Here is a 23,048-nt window from a genome sequence, read left to right as displayed (position 1 = left end):
TATTCTAAGTAATCATTTTTTAAAATAGCATTTATAGTGTTATAACATTATATTGCTCAAACAAATTGGATGAGTTTTTATTTAATAATTTCGCTTACCAAACGGACGGATATATTAAATACTATTTTTGCTCCTCACATCTCATTGTGCATGAAACTGATCATTAAGCTCTAAATCATTTAATCGATCTCTTTAACTGTAATTTATAACAATATATTCATGTTATTTGCACAAAAATAACAATTGTAAAACGGTTAAAAAGTTTAGACCACTTTTCTAAATAGCTTTATCTTAAAATGTAGAGCGGAATTACATTATAATAATAATAAAAGAAACAACCATTCTCTTAGCTTAAAACTCTCGAATTAAAACCGTAATAATAGCTGTACAGTAAAATATCTTTAAATTAGGGACTCGCGATTGCAACGAACTATAGGGGGCGTTGTTGTATGAGACGAATTCCTGCGATTTCTATATGAACAGTCATTCAGTTACTCTGAAAACGTCTTTAATGTAGCGTGTAGCATTATAACGTTCCTTCTTTATTGCAGCCTATTAAATTAAAAAAGAACAATATTTAAATAAACAGGACAAAAAAATATGTATCTTCTTACTAGTGTTAAAACCTAACGCCTGCGAAATCGTTTTACTAAACATAAATAATCGTTTAATTATATTACATGAAAGGCCTATTTAAACTTTGCATTTCATAGTTTTATGAATCATATTACTTCAAATATTAAAATATGCAAAAAGTATACATAAGCCCATAATTTGGTTAACCTTTATCCCATAATCATTTAATTTTAAGCCCATAATCATAATTTTGCGAGAAAACGTTTTTTGACGTTTTTCGTTTTTCGAAAAAAATCCTTATTTATAAACTAAAAAAACGATTCTAAAAATTCCTCAAATTAAAATAAAAAAATTTCATGATTTCTTTTATTATTAATCGAACGTAGAAAACCATTCTATAGAGAACTATCATCAAATTAGAAAAAAAAAATATTTACAAGAAAATTTTCTATTATAATATATTCATAACACTTACCTGATTTATAAATCCGGAGAATTCTTAAATGATATGTTCTTCATTTGAAAACTTTATTCTCAAATAATATAGACTTTTAGATTATTCCTTCATTACTTTAAGATTACCACACAATAAAATTTTATAATTGCAAGATCTCGATATGAATTTCAACATGTAACTTAAAAAATAGTAGCTGAATTCTAGTTGAAATTTATCATTCAAAATTAAAAAAATACTTACCAAGAAAACGATAAAAATTTATTAATAATCAACATAAATGATATTATTTCCAGTAATTCGGATGATTCTTTATTCCTGTTTTCCGAATTATGTAGATTCAGAAATATATACTATTCTATAACTATAGCAGTTCTGCATGTTCTGAAATTACATTTATTCATTGGAATGAAGTAAGCAGTGTCGACTTCACTTTAATTTATAATGAATTGAAAACAAAACAAAAAATGTATTTTACCGTAATACACACATCTGTAACAGTATGGAAGTTATCGGTTGCAAACTTGTTAATAATAGAAAGGTAAAAATTATTGAGAAATTGTTCCTCAAATGTTTGGTGTATTCTGTTTCTAAAAGGTTAACCAATGTTCTGGTTAGTTTTTTCAAGTTCTTCTGCCTTTTCCTTAAGGAAATTTTGCTTCTTATTTGCTACTAAGAAAATGGCGTCCAACTCTGCCAATGATTATGATAGAACTAAATGAAAATAAAAATGTACAGACAGCAATGAAAAATTGCGATAACATCATCAGATTGTCATATACGTATAGTGAGATATGTCATCCTCGAACAAAGATGCTACAATCAAACGATCCACAAATCAGTTGATAATATCAATCAAATATCTTCTTATCAAACTATACAAGGAATCAAATGGTTTGAAATAGTATGACACTTAAAGAAATTAGCATAATGTCATTTAATTATTTTTCGATATCTAAAGAATCAAATCAAAACCTCAACAAATTAAATAAAATAAAAAAAGAGAAAAGCCCGCTTTTGAACTTTAACGATATGGAGGCCTTCATGCACCCAGTACCTGGGTAAATTTTAGAGAAATTTTATTTAACGGATCCCCCTAGTTAATATGCAGATTAGCTAAAGGCCTGGTTTCTTAGGACAGGACGCCGTCAGCTGGAAATCAGCGCTAACCTCTGATTGGTCCATTTGTGAGTTTGATAGTATACGTCATCGAACGCATACTATCAAACTCACAAATGGACAAATCAGAGGTTAGCGCTGATTTCCAGCTGACGGCGTCCTGTCCTAAGAAACCAGGCCTTAAGCAGTTTATATGCAGATTCGCATATAAACGGCTTTCGAACTTTAGTGGTAACATTTAAAAATACATATAGGGTTGACAAGAAATTAATTTCTCACTTCAGATATATCTAGGATGGGTTCTAATAAATTTGTTACAAAATTTCGTTGCCGTCTTGCTGAATTGTGGATTATTGTTCCTTTTTGCCTATTTTTTTCACTAATCATTTACCCTGAATAACGAAAGACTATAATGCGTCTATTTCACAATGTTCTAATGGCTATATCACACGAGAGAAAATATGTGCAACTGCAAGTGTAACTGCAAGTGTAAGTGCAACTGTAAGTGAAATTTCTCCAAAAATTGCTCGTGTGATATAGAAATTACGGTTGCACGATTGCACGGTTCAGGCAATTTCTTTCATGAACCAATCAGATCGTTTGCTTTTATGACGTTTCAATTTTATGTGATGACGTATACAAATGTAAATAAAAATGGCGGCGACGTTAGTGAAGAGGATGATCGGATGAAATTTTTTTATAGACGAAACGGAACAGTTTTTTAGTTTAATAATAACATTTTCTTTAAAATCAAAGCATTAAAAATACTTTCACAAGATGAAATAACCATCTCAATGCAGTTGATGTACTACCATAACAGGAACCTGCACATCATTTTAGTATCGGTGAGTATAGTACACTATTTTCTAGATACATTTTCTTTTAAAATATTTATTTATTTTAAGCTAATAAAATTAAAACTTATTATAATTTGTTCCGATCAAAGTTTTAATTACTTTAAATAGAAATAATTTCTATTTTTATATATGTAAAGATTTATACTGGCGAAAAGCTTTACTTTGAAATATTCGCCAAGCAACTCGCCAAACTTTGTTACATTATTATAACATAAAATATAATAATGTTTATAATTCTTTATTTTCAAATTTTAAACTTTATTACTGTTGATTGTAAAAGCATGTGTCCGATTATTTGAAATTTTTTTATTATTATAATTATTTGTGAATTAATTATTTTATTCTTCCCTAAGAATTCTTTTAATTTTTGAAAATCTAAAATGCAAATTTCCAATCTCCTTGTCTGTTTCTACATTCATCCCCTCAATTCTTTTTTTTTTTTTATGTGTGTGATGATTTACTAATGATACTTTACTTTTTATTTATACTTCACATTTATATTTCGATACTTAGCTTTTCTACAATGACAGTAAGTATGTAAGTGCACCTTACTAATTTTTCAATATACATAAATTTTTAGTAGTCTTCGATCATAAATACAATCTAGTTTTCTTAAAACAAATTTCAATCCAAACATAAGAACTACTAAACCAAATATACCTGTCATCTTTCATTAGTGTATAGAATAATCTTAGAACTCTAATCAAAATATCTGTCAAACTTAAAATAAGTTTAAAGGGGATACCTAAGGACTTAAATGATTTCAAATTAATGGTATTTAATCTCTCTTATTCTAATAATGTGTTGGTAAAATTTTATCATGAAAGTGATTTCTTTCTTTTATTTCAGATATTTCGTATAATCCTGTAAGGTTTGTCTGGTGAAGAAGGAAAGAGATGCAATACTGTTTTTATGAAAGAAATTAAAAAATAAGAAATGAAAATGAATAATGTTCTAAATGTTTCACTTGACAATAAATGTTTTGTTTTTTAAATTGATTATTGTATTATTTAAAATGCAAAACAAAACATGTAAAAGTCTGTAACAAAATAATATGATACATAAAAAGTGTGTTCTTAATAAAATATTGTTTTTTTTTCATAGTTATAAAAAAATTTTAATTTATATACTGTATATTACAATAAATTTGTCCTAAAATAAATCCTATAATTTTTAATTAAATTATCTCATATCAATAAAGAATGTTTTAAATTTTACAATAATAAATTGTAAGTATGACATTGAAAATCCTCTTATATTTAAAAAACAATTTTACTAAGAAATTGGAAAAAATAATTTTCATAAAAGTGATACTCCTGATATGCAATGTGTAAATGAATAAAATTGATGATCCCTTAAAAACTAAACTAAACTCAGCGGCACAGCCCACAGAGGGCCAAGGCCTTCTGTGACCATCTCAGTTTTCTTGACCTTTGGGCTCTGGGATGCAGGAGCATTTGTTCCGGTTAGGTAGTCAGCCATACGTGAAACCCCCAGTGTTTAGCTCCCAAGTATGCTTGGTACTCATTTATCGACCCACTGAAGGAATGAAAGGCTTAGTCAACCTTGCTCGGTCCGACGATCGAACCAGGGACCTGTGGCACGACAGCGCGAAGAGCTACCGCTCAGCCACCGGGCGTGATGATTCCTTAATGCAATGTAAATTAATTTGATGACAATAAAATTCTGACACATTGTAGTATAGACAAGTATAGACATTAGTAGTATAGACATTATTTATTATGTATTTTTTAGACTAAATTAAAAAAATAGAATTGATTTGATAGAACTAATAGTTTTGATGTTATAAATATTTTGTGAGCAAAAGGAAAGTCAAAAATTGTATATTTCATACATTAAACCCTCATTTCTTCTAAAGAATTATTTCAAAGGACTATGTTTTTTAATTAAGCTTAAAAAATTAAATTTAAAGAAATGCCTTACTTGTTTAGATAGCAATGTCAGTTGCATAAAATGGTATAAGTCATAAAATTGTCCTTTCTACACATGACACTTTTATAAATTTTCGAGTAGCTAAACTATTAAATCAGACAGCTTGTTTTTATTCTCATTCGATTTAGCGTATACATAGATAACGATACCGCACTTGCCTAGCTAGCATGTTAGATAGTAAATATATATATAAATAAACTATGCTTTTGCAGGGTGCGGAGCCAAATTCAACAAAAAATAAGCAACTTTTAAGAACATTTTAGGCACTCAAAAATATTTTTAAGCACTATGTAAATTGACAAAATGCAAAATAAATCTCAGACTTCACATGATCATGATAAAATAACTAGAATTTGACAAAGAACTCTTTTCTTGATTATATTAGCCATTAAAAAATGATCAAGAGATTTTTCGGTTCGATTTCAGAGGGTGAAAAATAAAGCCTGAAATTGAGAATATCTTGCAAAATACAGCAGAGTTGCACATGAGAAAGCAAGGATCTCACCGAACCCAGCTCACTAGACGCACATGCGGACTCGCAAGTACTTCACCAAACCTGTAAAATAATTTGCGCTTTCATACGCTATGGACTGACGGTACGCTGAAATTGATCGTGGTTGAATGAATTCTGAAAACGTGAAATAGAAAAATGTGAAAGACACGTTTTTACATAATACGTGGCGAAAATCGACATTCCCTTTCATAAATTTCATTTTCGAAAAGGGAAAATAAAGCACCTTTTAAAAACACCCATTAAGAAAAGCACCTTTAAGGGCCTTTAAAAAATGAAAATCGAAAATAAGCACCTTTAAGCACTTTTCAGAAACGCTACGCACCATGTTTTATACCTTAGTCACACAAATCAAGATAAAAAAAATTGTCAAAATTCTAGATAGTATTTAAGTCCATCCCCCTTTCATCCCCTTATCCTTTTAGAGACGCAGAATGTATTTAAGTCCATCTCCCTTTCACCCCCTTATCCTTTCAGGGACGCAGCATGAAATTCAATGATATCTTAATATCATCTCATATTATGAGGTAGAAATCATAATCTTTTTTATACTATGCTACTTCACTATTGGGGAAATAAAATTTTTTAGAATTTTAATTTGCTGCTAAAAAAAAGACTTAACACAAATACAAATGTAAAAAATTAAATCAAAATCAATCAATATTCTACAGCGTCTGTGATTTCTTTTTCCTCCCTTTACGAACATCGTTCAGAAACTATGATATAATAAAATATGATAAAATTAAATATGAGCCAAAAGTAAAGATAAATAACAAAATATGGTAACCCAATTACATGCAACCGTTCAGGCAATTAAGCAACCCTTTCGGCAACTCCGAACGGAGGAATGAGGAACCTGCATGCTTTTTTTTATGTTTTAAAATGAAAGATCATGCCATTTTATAAAGATAGACACCAATTTCAGACCGGTGCGATAACTAGTTATTTTGTTATTAATAGTTGAAATCGCTCGATTAGCCCCGCCCCCTAAATCGCTGCTAGGTTTCCTATCTGCTCTGATGACGTCACGATACAGTACAACCACAACTCCCATCATGTGAAACGGTGAAAGCATATGCCGCTCCGAGTATAAATTTTAAAAATTGGCTCCAAGCAAAAACTACAAGTGTTGCATTGTACCATGTGCAATAGTTCTACATTAAACACGCCAAATAAATTATTTTTTAGTGTACCAAAAGAAGAAAAAAGACAAATTTGGTGCAAAGCCATCAAACGCGATGAAAAAAATACTTGCAAATTGTCTGCAATTACTGCATTATACTGTTGCTAAGACCATTTTACAGTAACTTACTTAATTATAATTTAATTCTATAAGATTGTTTTTCTGATTGATAAGCTTCTCTGAATGAATAATTCATTATACTGAATTTTAAAATGTTTTTGAAATGCTGTTCAGATCACTTTCTTTCTTTTTTTTCTTTATTCTTTAAAATGAAAGAATTTTATTCTGACATAACAGTTGTGTACAGGTTATTTTTTTTAAAGTTAAAAAATAATTTTATTTTGAAAAAAAAATTATCAAAGTTAATATAAAAAAGGATAGGGTTTAGCAATATTCACATCTTTTCAACAAAAAAAAAATCAAGAAAATATTTTAGAAGTTAATAATAAAATGAATTTTTAAAAAAAAATTTACCTAAAGTCCAGGTCATATACCATTTATTCCATTCCCTCTAATTGGAATCCACTCATTAAATAAAAACTTTCAAAACAGTTCAGACTTTTATATATAGACAAATATAAATAAAAATGAATCAGTATAAAAAAATTAAAATTGAATTTATTTTTTTCTAAAGTTGTTGGAAAAAAAAGTAGTTTCGATTCGACATTTATTTTTCATTCCTCAATTTTACTTCATTATACTGAAGGGTTTTGAGTTAAAAAATAATTAATTAATTTTATCTGGATGAAAAAATTATGAAAGTTAAAATGAAAAATGATAGGGGTTTAGCTTTATTTATATTTCTTCAAAAAAAAAAAAAAAATTCCCGAAAATATTTTAGAAGTTAATAATAAAAATAATTTTTTTAAAAAAATTTACCTAAATTCCAGGTCATATACCATTCATTCCATTCCCTCTAATTGGGATCAACTCATTAAATAAAAACTTTCAAAACAGTTCAGACTCTTATATATAGACAAATATAAATAAAAATGAATCAGTATAAATAAAGAAAAATGAATTTATTTCAAAAGTTATTGAAAAAAAAGTTGTTTCGACATTTATTTTTTCATTCCTCAATTTTATTTCATTATGCTGAAGGGATTTGAGTTAAAAAAAAATTTTTTATCTAGAATAAAAAATTACGAAAGTTAAAATAAAAAATGATAGATGTTTAGCATTATTAACATTTCTTCAAAAAAAATTTCATCAAATATTTTAGAAGTTGATAATAGAAAAGAATTTTTTAACACATTTTATTTACCTAAAAACTTATAATTCCAGGTCATATACCATTCATTCCATTCCCTCTAATTGGGATCAACTTATTAAATAAAAAACTTTCAAAACAGTTCAGACTTTTATGTATAGACAAATATAAATACAAATGAATCAGTATAAATAAATAAAAATGAATTTATTTCAAAAGTTGTTAAAAAAAATGTAGTTTCGATATTTATTTTTTCATTCCTCAATTTTATTTCATTATGCTGAAAGGTGCTCACAAAAATTTTCTCAAGGAGGAGGATGCAACTGATATACACTACATATATATTTAAACTATAAATAAATAATATAAGCATGAAAGAAAAACAATTTTTAAAAAATGCGGTTCAAATTAAAACGCCTTTGTAACACATTTTTAGATAGGAAGCTTTGGTTTAACTCCTCCCGTTCGCTGAGATACTGTATCTTGACGTCATAGCAAACCACGCCTCATTTTGAGTCACGTGAAGTTAGTTTCGTTTTGGGCTAATTTTAAGTTAAGTTTTTTTTAATATTCGGGTCAGTTTTTTAAATTCTGAATTGATTTTAGGGAGTTTTAAGATATAAACTATTCAAAATAATCAACATTCTGCGATTACCCGAAGCATGCAGGTTCCTCATTGCGCTTAGAGTTTCACTTACACATGCAGTTACACTTGCAGTTGCACATATTTTTCTCTCGTGTGATAGAGGCATAACTTGTTTCTAGTTTTGCTATAATAATAAGTACAAAATTTCTACCAAAATGTTCAAATACAGATAAAAACATCTAAATCCCTTTTGCTTACAAATCGAAAGTGTGAGGAAATCTGAAGGAATGAGTGATATAAATTTTTGGCTCGAGAGCCACAACAAAGGTTTTGTTGAAATCAATGATCGTGTAGCATGTAACCAATCCTTACAGCTACTCGAACTGAAGACATATTTTAAACGCGCTGATTGAATCTTTTGACATCGTCATTTGTGACGTAATTCCATTTAATTTCGTTATATTCAATATCTTTCAGCATTGTACAATTTTTTTTTTCAAAACCAATTTTTCCTACTTGGAAATATCAGTTTTTTCGTTTGAAAATCTGCCCTTTAATAAAAGAGATTGAAAAGCTCTTTCCACTAGTTATTTCTTCCACTATCTAGCGGGCAAAGATTTTCTTGCTATTAAATACCTGTTTTAGTTATTCAAAGCAAAATTAATTATATAATTTTTAGCGAAAATGTTTTATTCATTAAATTTATAATTATTGAATGCATGAGGGTATTTTTATGGAAATAACGTATTATGGTTGAGCCTCGTGGAAAGGAAAACCACGAAATCTTCCCATGGTTAGCCTAATGGCAAGGGGACTCTCACCAATGATCCGTGTACCTCTGAGGATATTTTACGTCAGCACCGGTTAGAGCCGGAATTCGTACCGACCCACCATCACTGCTCCGATACGAAATCCACACCCAGTTTAAAATATAACCAGTTTAAAATCATTATAACTAATGTTTAACTTTATTCTAATGAAATTACGTGAATTTTTGGTGTCTGAGTTATGTTTTGGCTAAACCATTATTAAAATTGTGTTAAAATCAAAAAGTAGAGTAGCATGAAATATAACTACTAGGGAAAAATCTGTAAAACTAGCACAGAATTGTGTTACTTCGATTCAAATAAAATTGCTTAAAAACTCAGGAAACTGTTATCTTTCATGCTTAAAACATTTTCTTTCAATAAAAATAGACATCTTAGCACAAAACTTCTTAAGAGACCCCTCGTTCGAATTCAACTAACGAAGTGGTAAAAACAGAAAATTCTAAATATACTCTTTATTTAATTTTCACAAATGAATTGATAGTTGACAGCATTTCCCAAAAGGTGTTCTGCGTAACTCTAGGGTTCCTATCAAGGGTACCGAGAGTTTAAAAACCTTTTTGTTCAAACCAGTAGCGATTTTTTTAAAACTTTAAATTATATTTATAATCAATCAACAATTCATTACTCATTTAATGTATTGGTAATTTTTATGAAATTATTTAAACTAAAGTCTGTGATAAAAATAGAATTATTTTTAAACAAATGTTTTTCGAATAACAAAATATTAGATAAGTAAAGAAAAATATTAGCATTTATTAAAAAATGCACTAATATTTCTCATCTAACTGACAATGGCTAGTTTCAAGTTACTTACTCAAAACCAGAAATTGCGTCACTTTATTGCTTCAAAGTTTTAAAGAAAAAATCCGTATAAAATGTAAGTGATATTTCTCATAATCTAGTAAATCAAACCCTTTAATTTCTATTTTTTCATTTTAAGGTATTGTGCTGTTGAATAATACTATATCACTAAAAGTTTAATCAGAGCCATGGTGGAGCAGGGGATAAAGCATTCGCCTTCCAATGAGGTGAACAGGGTTCGAATCCCAGCGATGGCTGGTGGATACAAATTCCGCACTCGGCTCGCACCGACAACAATTCTGACGTAAAATATCTTGAGTGGTAGACGGATCGTAGATTAGAATATTCTTGCCATTAGGTTAACCGTGGAAGGTTTGCGTGTTTTTCCTCCCCATGTAACGCAAATGCGGGTAAGTTCCATTAAAAAGTCCTCCACAAAGGCAATAATTTCCCCCAATAATCCAGGAGCTTCCTTGTGTTCTGGATTGGGTTCAAAGTTGCAAGGCTACGGAGTTGAACATCAGTAGTCATAAACACAAAATCGGGTCGACTGTTCAGCGACGATTGTATATAGATATGAAAAAAAGTTCCCTTAGTGGAAAAAGAAATTCTTAAAAGAACACAAATCAAAAATTTAACCTCAAATCTAAAACAGAGAGGTTAGAGGCTTTTTAATCCATTCCATGATTCTGGAACCTAAAAGAAGTAGGAAGCAAATGAAGATAAATACAGGCTGTCGTCAGTGTTCGATCAAACACTTTATTTTCCGAAGAAAACTTCTTACTTTCGAAGCCATTTTCAAGCATCGTTAAGGAATGTGAAATGTATTCGGTGGTTTTGCATCCCCATTCGAAAACTTTCTCCATTTGAAATTTGTTCGAATCTAAACATACTCATCAGTTCTCTTTAACATAAAATTGACTTGACACAGTGTTCTGAAACTTTAATGCTCTTTTTTTCCACTACAGATTTTTATTTAATACTGTTTTTAGAACGTGTGTATCATTTGAAAAACTCAATTTAGTTTAATAAGTAAAAAGAAATATAAGAACCGAAGATGATATATTTATATATCTTAGAATTTCTAATAATCATTTTATCTGGGCACCATGTAAGATCAATGTTGCCCAAGCAACACCATAAAGACTGATAGAACGGAACAATAAATCACAGTCATGCCTGAAGCTGTATTCGAACCTGGGATGCTACTGGTAAAAAGCCACCACCATGCATGTCCGGTCGGTTTTATCGTCAATTTATTTTCGATTGCCTAATCTTCATTCTAGCTAACAACCACCCACAATGAACTACGATGAGGCTCCGTAATTAAAGAAACATTTTAGCCATTTATTTGAGAGTTCGTGTTTCGTCACATATAAAGGATTCTAAAAATTAACGAAATACAGCTGAATTGCTGACTCGTCAAATGCGATATTTTTTTAAATGCCGAAATTGAAATGAAACAGGCTGTGCAAAATATTATTGCCTGAAAAATGCAAGTTAATATATTTTTCTTAGTTTCCGCTTTTTCCTCATGTTAAAAAAAAGGAACCTTTTTATTAAAAATAATTATTTCGAACCAAACAGATTTACTTCTTTATCATTTAACTTGACTTATTATTGCATATATAATGCACCTCACTATCTTTCAGATCTGTTATTAGGTGAATGGCGTTTACGCTCCAAGAAGAACAAATGCAAAAGTTATTTCCTAATAAAGCTTCTTATATAAGGTTATCTTGTTACAAAATTAAATGTATTCAATTATCATAGTCTTTGAAAAGTCTCTGAAATCCCGTCGATTGCATAGCGGCAGAAATGGTGTATTTTTCCAGTGATAAAGTCTTAAGAGTTAGTCCTAAATCAAATAAGAAATCAATTTAAAATTTGATGTATTTAATTAGTTAAACGCATTGAAAATTCGATCTTATATGTGTCTCTATTCACAAAAACGGTAGTACAAAAAAATCATTAATTTGTTTCGAGTTTAGTTTTCCCTTCTTTCTCAAATTAAAACTCTTCTTTCATTTGTTGTTTATTTGACATTGTCAATTTATTTGAAAATGTGTATAATTAAAAAAAAATTTAAGCATTGCATAAAATATATAAAAATTAGAAAAGGTTAAGAAATGGGAAAAACTTCGTCACTGAACCAAATACAACCACTGGTTTATTTGATACAAATACAAATTAAAATCATATCACAGGTATTAATTTGCTAGATAAGAGTTCTAAAAGCAAGAGTCAGCTATCACAACTACATTTGGGTACTTGCAGCTCGAGTAGAAGACAATTTCTGATACACAGACACGTGACCTATGATTTCAGCGGTCGCTGATTGGTCATAAACAAGATGACGTGTTAAAGTCAAGCTTAGTTTCTCCACATAAGTTGGAATGTTAATTAACGTAACGTTAATTAAATGCAACGCCGCATCAAACATCGAATTTGTTAAAATATAGTTATTTCTCGTCCATGTCTTATACTTAATTTAGATTTATTAATTATTTATGTATTTCCTTGTAACATTGATATATTTTTGTTTTGTGTATCAGACAACTTTGATGCATAATTAGTTTGTTTATGTTCGGCATGGCTTCGTGCCAGTCTTTCTGTAAGTAAGAAATATATGGTAAAATCAATTCAAATCTTTGGGAAAAAATATAGAATGTGTCACACAAGATATTAAACACTTGACGGGGTTTTCTTACTCGAAATAGAATGGAAAAAACAGCTGCTAAGGTAAACAAATGTTACGTTCTAACATCCAATCAGGATCGAGATACCTACACTACGTCACTGGCAGCAGGTATCCCATTAAGTTACTGAATTATAATTCTGTTGTGGGATTCAATATAAGTAATCTTAAAACCAATAGCTTTGAGGGTGAGCAAATACGATTTCAAAGATTATGCCTTATTCGTAGCGGATTAAAGTTACCAAAATAGAGCTGTCACTGAGTTTTAAATGTATTGCACTGGGTAAAAATATGCTTCATATTAAGCAGTTTCCTCTTCCTATTTGCTTAAAGAGGAATGCCCACTAATAGATAATGTTTGTTATTGTTACAATAAATCGACTGTTTTAATTTGTGTATCAACTCATTAGTTATTAAAATATTAAAATAAAATTAGCTACCATAATACTAAGTACTATATTATACTGAATCAATTTCATTATTAACTTATTTATAAAGTGGTTATTTATAACAATGTAAATAGACTTTATGTCAATCAAATCGAGTATTTCAATAGAATATTTAAATTTGAAAATTAACTCATTCAGAAAGTTTGTATTATAATTGTAAAACAAAAATGGTGCAGAACCTGTTCTTGAAATGGAAGTTTTTTGGAAAATGGGTTATTAACCAGACAATGATGCAGTTAGGGAATACAATTCACGGGAGCTGGATCAGGCTGGATCCCGCATCTATGCTATTCAGCGGTGTCATCAAAATCCCAAGGGATAAAAATTCAGAAACTGAAAATTCTCCGCTTTTTAAACGCTAAAGATCTTTACTGTAACTATTTCTGAGAAAAAATTCATTCGTGTTTCCTTGATTGTAAATGCTCTGCAGTCATTTAGAATAGCTGTAAAAAATCTTTTCCAACGTGACAATGATTGTTAACAACTGATTCGATTATGAAGTTGCTGTTTAGCAAAAGTCAGACTTAAACGAACGTGAAAGTTTGCACTTGAAACTAGCATTCGACATAGAAGAACGGATACACAGGCAGGGTTTTTCAGTGTCTACAAAATAATAGACAGCCCGAACTTAACTCTTTAAAGTGAAAGATATGATGAGAATATTTTTAAAAAATTCTATCTGTGACGCTAAGGGAACGAAAACTAAAAGATTTGGTCAAAGTGTTAGAATATAAAGAGCGAAATAAAAACAAGGAGACTGAAAAGGGAAAGATTAGGTATTTGACCAGAGATATCATTAACAGAAGAACTATAGTTAGTCATACAAAACTTCATGATTCCATCAGAGTTCCGTAAAAAGAAAAATTGTGAGGAAAAAGAAATTGACTTTATAATGAACAAAGAAATGAGTCTATTGGAAGGGGGTGTATACTGTTAAAATTTCCATTCCAAAATGACAGTAAAATAACCGGCAGCTGTCTGTCCATCCAATTAACCGTAAAGTTTAGGGCGAAGATCATTTTTTTTATTTTTACGATATTAAAACCGTTTACAACTAGAGTGGTTAAAAAACCATGAATAAAAAACCACACGATTTTTTTAGCTGTTTACATCTAGAAGGATTTCAAAGCCATAAAAATTTTGGAGTGCAGGGTACTGGAAACTCTTCATGCTTTGATAAGAATGGGGGAAATACTGTGGTGCCAAAGCTGGGCTCGAACCCCCGTTCTGCGGGTCATTAGATTGACAGACTAGCCCTCTCGGCTATAATATGTGCCCAGCTGCAAGGACTTAAGTGGCTTCATTAGGTGAAGTTTCATTTCGATTCGTTGCACTTTGATATTTTGTAATCATCAGTTAAATACCGCAATTGAAAGTTATGCTTAATAAAAATTTGTCGCAAAGATGTACCAGATCAAATTAATTAAAAGAGTTTAATTTCGATATTTTCTATCGTTCCTCAGGAAATGTTGAGAAATTCTTTCTTCTTCAAAAGAAAAATCTTCAAAAGTAATTTCGATCCCTTAACGGTGCCTAACAGCAAATCAGTTGGTCGTCGAAGGCGGCTAGTCTATCTCCTATATCACTTATATCTATAATCGTCTCAATTAAGAAAACAGCTTTTTTTAATTTTCATTATACTTTAAGGATTTTTTCTGCATTTGGCGTAAAATACTGTTTAATACACTTGTAAATTGTTTTTCCCTCAAACTATCCAAAGTCTATGAATTTTTTTTCATTTTAAACTCTGATTCTTTTGTTTCTATTCTTTATTTTCAGACAACTTGCAATCAAATCCTCATTTTAATATTAAAAACATCATTCTAGATTTTTTTTCATTCGAACATTCCGGGTCTCCAAACCCCCATCGGTCCATTAGTAGATAAGACATTTCTTTTGGCAATTAAATAGAGGGATCCCCGATCATTTACTATTCTGCCGATTTCAGCGATAGGAATGAACACAGAAAAAGTAGTCCTCGAGGGAGACATGGGTAATGATCCGAATCAACTTATCTAGATGATGAGTCGTAAATGTCTTTCGGGGTATAAAGATAGCCAAAGTTACTTTTTATCATCACAAAATGTTCACGTAATGGCTGTAATTCTATGCAGTATTTTTTTTTTCTTTTGTCTTCAGAAAGCGTCCCTCTTCTTAATTCCATTAAAAAATTCATTTTACAATGATACAGTTAAAGGTTACAATGGGAAAAGGTGTTATAACATCATTATTTATTCACGAGTCCCATCAAAAATAAGACATAACTCGAGTGTTGAGTTTAAAATAAAGCCAGCCAGAATGGATCACCAACGAGTTCACCCATTGAATTGAAAGCCAACGCTAAAAGGATTTTGTATGGTTAAGCAGTGTTGTAAATTAAGTTAGCTCGAAAAAGAGAAAGATCTCCAAATAACGTGAAACCCATTTTTACTTAAAAAGGGAAATCTTCAATAGATAATAGGGAGATTTTGCACTTTCACATTAGCTTCCGTGCTGTGCCGTACGTAAGATTTGAGCCAACTGCGCATGCTCTGGGCTGACCTTAATTTTAAATGCTATGTATCTTTGCGTTATGTTGATGTAATTAACGCTACATGGACAAAGCTACAAGCACGCTGTTTATAGCTGTTAAATCGCTGTTTAAGCCGACTTTCAAACAAACTAAAATCACGGACATGGAATTTGAAGAAATGTATTGATGAAATTTAGAAATGAATTGAGTTATATTACTAATAACGAATCTGTGTAGTTTAAAACAAACTACTGTAAGTTCTATACTCATGCATAAGCTAAATTTCTTCATTCTTCAGTCGCAAAAACTTCATTCTTGATCGCTGAATTCATCAAAATCTACCAAATTTTTCGGCTCTCAGAACCACAGTTTTACGTCGTAGAGCAATGCATCTTGAGCCTTATGTCGCAGCTTTTTAGAGATCGTCTACGTTCATTGTAAATGTTTGTTCTGATTTTGTGGTCAGAGTTAAATAGTATTTCATTACGTTAGCGTTCTTAACTTACGAATTTTTGAAAAATCTTTCCTAACGCAAGTTTGATAATTTACCACGGGCGCATGCGCATTTAACCAAAAGTGAGGCATGCGCATTATAAGTGCGCATGCACAATTACTTGAAACCTTACATACGGGAGCTAACGTAAATTTTCGGAATCTTCCTGTTAAAAGATTGATATTGCGTCACGTGGGGAATGAAACCGAAGAATCATACAACAAGACGAAAGAGATTCCCGATACAGCAAATTGTGACGCGTCAGCCGAGTATGTCATAGCCTTCAATGTGTTAGAAATGCGTTGTAGATTTTCATTTAAATGAAATTAACAGTGGGGTTTGTTTATAGAAGGATATGTTGTGCCAAACAAGCAGTTTTAACCCTTTACAAAATCATTTTATTTTAGTAATGGTTCATAGGCTCGCCCTATTTCCTGAATTTATAATTTTATTACAACTAAATTTCATTTCCTGTAGTTCATTATTTATCAGACATTTATAATGCGAGGTTGTCAAAATTTAACTCTCATGTTTTAAATGAACTATTTTTCTTAAACAGTTTTTTAGTGATTTGTTTAAATCACGTGCATCTTGTACAATAATGATATGTTAAAACATTTTTGGGATTGAGTTTAAATTACAAAAATTTATTCATAAAGCCTAAACTTATTTGGTCAATACGAATTCCGCACCCGACTCGCACCGGCCACAATGCTGATGTCCTCAGTGGCAAATGGATCAAGAATTAGAATACCCTTGCCATCAAGCTCACCGTGAAAATTTTTTGTGGTTTTCTTCTCCGTGTATCGCAAATGCTAGTTAGAGTCCCTTTGCCATCAGGCTAATTTGGTTTTATCGACTTTCTTTTTTAGTTTGCATAAGGATTAAATTTTGAATTTTCAACCTATTGTAAAGAATTGCCATAAAATTGAACTTCTGTGTTAATGAATAACTCATAAGTATTTTTTAGGTATAGGTATTTCATCTGCAGATGACCACACAAACCATCGGTGGTAAAATAACTACCCATCAACATTTAACAATGAATGAAATTAGTGGCAGAAATACTTCCCACAGCCTTGTAAAGAGTTAAGACAGATATTCTAATCTGTTTTAACCCTTTATACAATAAATTTGATGTATCAGCTATTAAAAATACATGGAAAAACATTTCCCTCTCCTCACTATTTAAAAACTCCTGAGCTATATTTTGTACTCAAATACAATGATCTGAAACATCCAGCACTTGATTTGGGCAAGGATACCAACTTAATTCTTAAAAAAGTTCTTTTAGTGGTAGCAAGGTTTATTTTTGGTGTATTATAACGAGTTGTTTAATAAATTTGAATTTAAAGTTATTTTTCCCCACCACTGCATGTAAGGGATTCAAAAGTCCATTTAAAAAGTTTCAGTTTTTGTTCCTGCTTTCCCCTTAAAAAGTTCTTAAAAAATTGTCTAAATTGGCAAACATTCCGAAAGTTTTACTTTTAGATTACCTGGCACTCTATCAAATATTTTGCAATAAACCTCGAAGGCAAAAGTGCTGGTTTTATAGAATTTAATTAAATGCAGGATTTAATGGTTCGAGATCCCAAACAAAATGGTGGTATTTTCCCATTATTGCGTCTACCTTACTTAACTGTGTATTTACTTTACAGATAGATATGTAGCGCCACTAAATTTAAAAAAAAAAAAAAAACATTTTAAATATTACTTGTATTAAATGAAGTAATACATTTTGTAAAATAAAAAGTAAACAATATATGATTTCTTTTTATTTCTCCATCACTTATCGGTGTGACTCCTCCGAAGTAACTACACAGTTAATGAATGTAGCTTTCATATTGGAACGATACCAAAATGTTTTATAGAAATTGATTCAAAAGTATAAGATATAAAATAGAGAATGTCAAGAAAAAGAAAATTGATGAAATCCGTTCAGATCACGATAGTTAAAACCACTTCTTTACACAAAAGAATTCGTCAGTATTTAAGAACTATAAACAGTGTACTTGTAGCTTTGTCTTTGTAGTGTAAATCACGCCAAATCAACATAAAGATACGTAGCATCTAAAATGGAAGCGAGCACGCGCAGTTGTTTTTATCTTCCGTGCGGAAGCTAACGTAAAAGTGCGAAATCTCCCTGTTTAAATAATTACCTAAATTTAAGCAAAAAATTAATTATTCATAAACAGCTATTAGGCATTTATGTGTAGATTCAAACTTACTTCAAGCAACGCAAAAACTAAAATGGAGCAAAAAAATACAAAAGTTGAATCCGTTTCGTGGGATATGAAATAAAATGCAGGAATTGAAATACTCTTGCTTCCAATTTGAAATAAACTGCCAAAGAAGGGTGTCGTAAAAACTGAACCAAAGTTATTTCAAAGAAATGCGCTGAAATCTTATACAAACTGAAAGAGAAATCGATTCAGAATGAAAATTGAATTCCATTCCAAAATATGAATTTCACATTCTCTTTTTTTTCCATTATTCATTTAATACCTCACATCTATCTGAATCAAGTTTTGAAAGAAAAAAAGTGACCGAGTTCTATGAAATACTTCTCTTTCTATTTTCGTTGGCAGAAAATTATGGGATTCTTTTAAAATAAATAAAAAAAACTGACATTAAGTGACATTTGAGTACTAGTTCTTCAAAGATAATTGAATACTAAAACACGAGAGAAAATTCGCCTTGCAATTATCAATAATTGCACAAATATTGATTTATTAAACGATATTCAAATTTAGTTAGTTTTATATTGGTATTTTAACCAATAACTCTGAAAGAACAATTGTTGTTGTTACTTACAGGGCCCGCCCTAAGGATTTCAAATTATTAGCCAATCAATTAGCCAATTTTCGAAAGTCTTCACCAATGGCAAATCCTAATTTTTTATGATTAATTTTTCTCCCCATGAAAAACTATTTTAAGGTAGTTTGCTTCATACTTATATTATTTAGACCCAATTCTAATTGGTTATGCGGTGCATCTCGCGAAAATTACTGTATTATATAATAATAGATATTGTATTATATAAGCACTAATTTTTATACATGCTCTAATATTTTAAATAGACATATTTGTAATGTGATAAAAGGAAGATTAAAATATGTAGAATAAGATTTAAAAAATGTATTAAGTTAAATTAATCATTACTTAGTGTAGACGAGATTTTAAGTTACGAAATTTTTAAATTTTATGTTGCGAAGTTACGACACAAAATATTCAAAATTCGAGCAAAGTCGTTCACAATCGAATCGATGATAAATCGAACTTTTAAAAAAATCGTATTTTTAAAATTATGTTTCCCAGGAACTATTTGACCGATTTCGTTCAAATTTTGTATTTTGTTATATAAAATTACATTCCTTGATTGACTATATTATATGCAAAATTATGTTAATTATATAATTATGTATTATAATATTATGTAAAATTACAGACCATATTTCCCATATTGTCGCTAATATCTTTACTTTGGGGTTCAGAAATCGGAATCCGTTTAAAAAAGAAGGTATGTTAAAAAATTTATACGTTACAATTCAAATTTTCTTTGACATGAAATAATAAATATTTACTAACATTTATTTTTTGCATGAAATTATCTTTGAATAAACGAGTTTTATAATTGTGTGCAAACATTTTTTAATTCGCTTAAAAAGATATCGAGTTAAGGCGAAATACGCTAAAAAAATAATATTAACATTATGAGATCCCAACTTTCAATCGCTCTCCTGACCAAACTATAGAGACCCTATTTCCCTGCTAGGGGCTGCACTCGAGGTAAAAAAAAATTGGAATCCATTGGAAAAAAGGTATGTTTATTCAAAGAAAATACGTTTTTGTTTCTTATTTTGTAACTTAAAATATCGTCTGCACTAATTAAGCAGCATATATGAGGTCACCCTTTTAAATCATTCAGATTGAGTCCTAGAATGTGAAGATCTGATTATTAGATCAAAAGCTATTCAGGGTGGTCCGTTTTTTATTTCGCTCACTGTATATACAACCTTTTGTTTCTGCGGAGGATTCTGGCTTCCGCTTAAAGAAGGAGTAATGATGTAATCTTATGAAGCCGTTTAAAAATTATATTAAATTGAAAAGACATAGAAACAAAATGCAGTCTGAAAAATTTTATTTCATATCTTAAATACATTTTTCAATAAATAAATAAGAAAATTAATCTTTAGAAAAAATTCTAACATGGTATTCTCGAAAATTCTTAATTAAAAAAATATTACAAATTTTAATGATTAAAATATGTTTTAAAATCATCTTTTATTCTTCATAAAATATTTAGTTTTTAAGTAAGGGTATGTATTCATATATATTTGTTTTTAATTCCTAAGAAATTCCATGAATAAAATTACTTAAAATTTTACATGAATGATTAAATAGGTCTTTAGCACCATAAATAAAATTTATTTAATATAAAAAAATTACATTTGAGAAGGTACATTATTTTTTGGAAGTATATTGAAACCTGGTTTATTTCTCCCTGATCAAATAAAACCGGATATGTGCATGAATGAAAAAGAATTAAAAAAATTTTCTCAATTGAAATTTTTATCGTACTGAGGATGAAGGAACGGTTTTTCCTGTAAGTATTATAGAATGCATACTCGAATTTTTTAATTAGAATTTTTTTATAAATACCTACTGCTTTTAAATTTTTCATTGATTAAAAATGTTGTTATAAAAAATCAGTTTTTTCAAGATGTATGTATAATAGTGTTTATAAAAGCATAGAATCTTCTTTCTAAAATTATGAGAAAAATTATGAGAATTATAATCATGAGAAAAAAATTAAAATACATTTTTTCAACCAAAAAAAGTGTTATTGACTTTACGTCATTAAAAAATATTTTGTTTACTTCATTTTTTTTCTTTTACTTTGAAGGTTACCTTTTTTTTGTCATTTTCTGCATTTTAAACTGTTTTTACTCCATTCCTTTTTTTTTATCATTTCGGTCTATTTTTTGACTTGAAAAGGAAGGACAGAACGTGAAATTTGTTTTGGGATGAAATTCGGTATATTGTAGTGTATCTAAAAATAATCAAGCGCACTAGCCAGTCAATCTTTTTATTTTATTTTTTATCCGTCGTTGAACAGATGACCCAATTCTGAGTTAACGACTACTAATTTTCAACTACGCAGCCTTGTAATTTTGAACCAATCCAGAAGACGATGAAACTCCTGGATCAGAACCCTTAGAGGTATTGATTTGCTATGGGAGCATGGAGGACTTAGCGATTCGACAGATTTAACAAGAGTCAGTCACCATTCACTTTTCTTTTCTTTTTTACAAGCTTTGGACATGTGCCTAGGTCATTATGGACTCTTTACCATATAGCCCAAAGCGTGGCTACTGGTTCGGCTCCACCGCAGCCTAGGAACGAGCCCAGTCAGCTAGAATTTAAGTCACCATTCACTAAACAGAGAGTCTTCGGCTAGCCTGGGATCGTACTCGCGCTCTCTTCCACATGGGCCCAGTGCCCTACCAACCAGGCTATCCCGGCCAGTCAGTAAATCTTGAGAAAAGCGCGTCAGAAAGTATACTTTAGATATTCATTAAATCTTTACTTCAATACCTGCTCTAATGTCCAGTGGCAGGTCAAACATTTTTTTATTCTGAGTTGATTGATTTCTATCAACGAAATGTGCTCAGCATGGTGCGATCTGTGCCCAAAGTTTTAAACAATTTACAAGCTTCTCCCGCTGTTTATCAATAATGTCAACAGAAAACTCTGTTCGTTTGTTTTTTTTAGCCATTTTTATGTATTTCAAACCCTTTCAAGCCCTCTTCCGTTACGCAAACTCGTTGGGGTCGCTTTATTTCCTCAAATCAACACTCAAGTGTTGCATTATTTCATAGATTATAATCTCTCATTTTTCGTCTATCTTTTTAATTCATACAACAAGTTATTAAAAAAAGTTTGACATCGGACAAAATTGGGCACCCGTTTGTGTCAAACTGAAAATGTCCCGATTTTATCCGTTAGCTCCATTTAACAGATAAAAACTTGTTTTAACACTTTAAAACCATAGCTAACAGTAGTCTGACGTAATGGGTGAACTTAACTGAAATAAATCGTGAAGCAATTAGAGACTACAATATTAAATTGGCGGTGTAAAAATCGCAACTTTTCAAATCGAATTTTAAAACAGCTGGAGTCGACAAATCATTCACTCATTCATAACGACATTCATCTCCATTGCAATTCATTTCATGGGATACCTGATAAAAATAATGCTAGTAATCTAGTAAACAGATTTAACATACTTAGTCATTGATTAGATATCAGGGATGGTTGTCCCTTAGGCACCCTTTCTGAGTGCCACTATATAAGTATTCGCAAAACAAGTGATACAACATTGACCATTTGAGTCGAGTCAATGGAGCATCTATAGTGATTTTTTTTAATATGGCAACATATATGACAATATTCAACATATATGACGATATTCGATATGAATGTACAATTATAAAAATAATATAAATATATGCTAAAGCTTTCACACAAATCAACTTGCTTTAAATTTCACTATTAACTAAACTGAGCTCTGAACTAATGAATAGGCGTTATGTGATGTACAGTTGCGACACGTTTTTGTTGTTTTGTTATACTGACAAACTTCGTACTGAAAGTGTAATTGTGATTATTTATATATTTCTGCATTTATGTGCATGTATTTTGTATTTATATTTATCATTATATCTGTATTTTTATATTTATGTATGTACAATCTGCATCATCTCTGATGATACTTACACGGATAATGTGCCCACTTATTAATTCTTACTTTTA

The 23,048-nt window shown here is 30.2% G+C and overlaps 1 long non-coding RNA gene across 1 annotated transcript; it reads left to right on the top strand.

Annotated features, from left to right (window-relative positions):
- Nucleotides 1–2,720: 2,720 nt before the first annotated feature.
- On the top strand, nucleotides 2,721–4,000 carry LOC147803164 (uncharacterized). Its single transcript, XR_015430017.1, has 2 exons — nucleotides 2,721–2,994; nucleotides 3,856–4,000. It is a non-coding gene; the product is annotated as an uncharacterized LOC147803164 (long non-coding RNA).
- The last annotated feature ends 19,048 nt before the right edge of the window (nucleotides 4,001–23,048 follow it).

This window comes from Parasteatoda tepidariorum, chromosome 10 (assembly GCF_982258835.1).
Source record: "Parasteatoda tepidariorum strain Cologne lab strain chromosome 10, Ptep-v5.0, whole genome shotgun sequence".
In the NCBI taxonomy this organism is placed as follows: Eukaryota; Metazoa; Arthropoda; class Arachnida; order Araneae; family Theridiidae; genus Parasteatoda; species Parasteatoda tepidariorum.
Note: the sequence above shows the minus strand (reverse complement) of the source record. Positions and strands in the feature narration are given on the sequence as shown.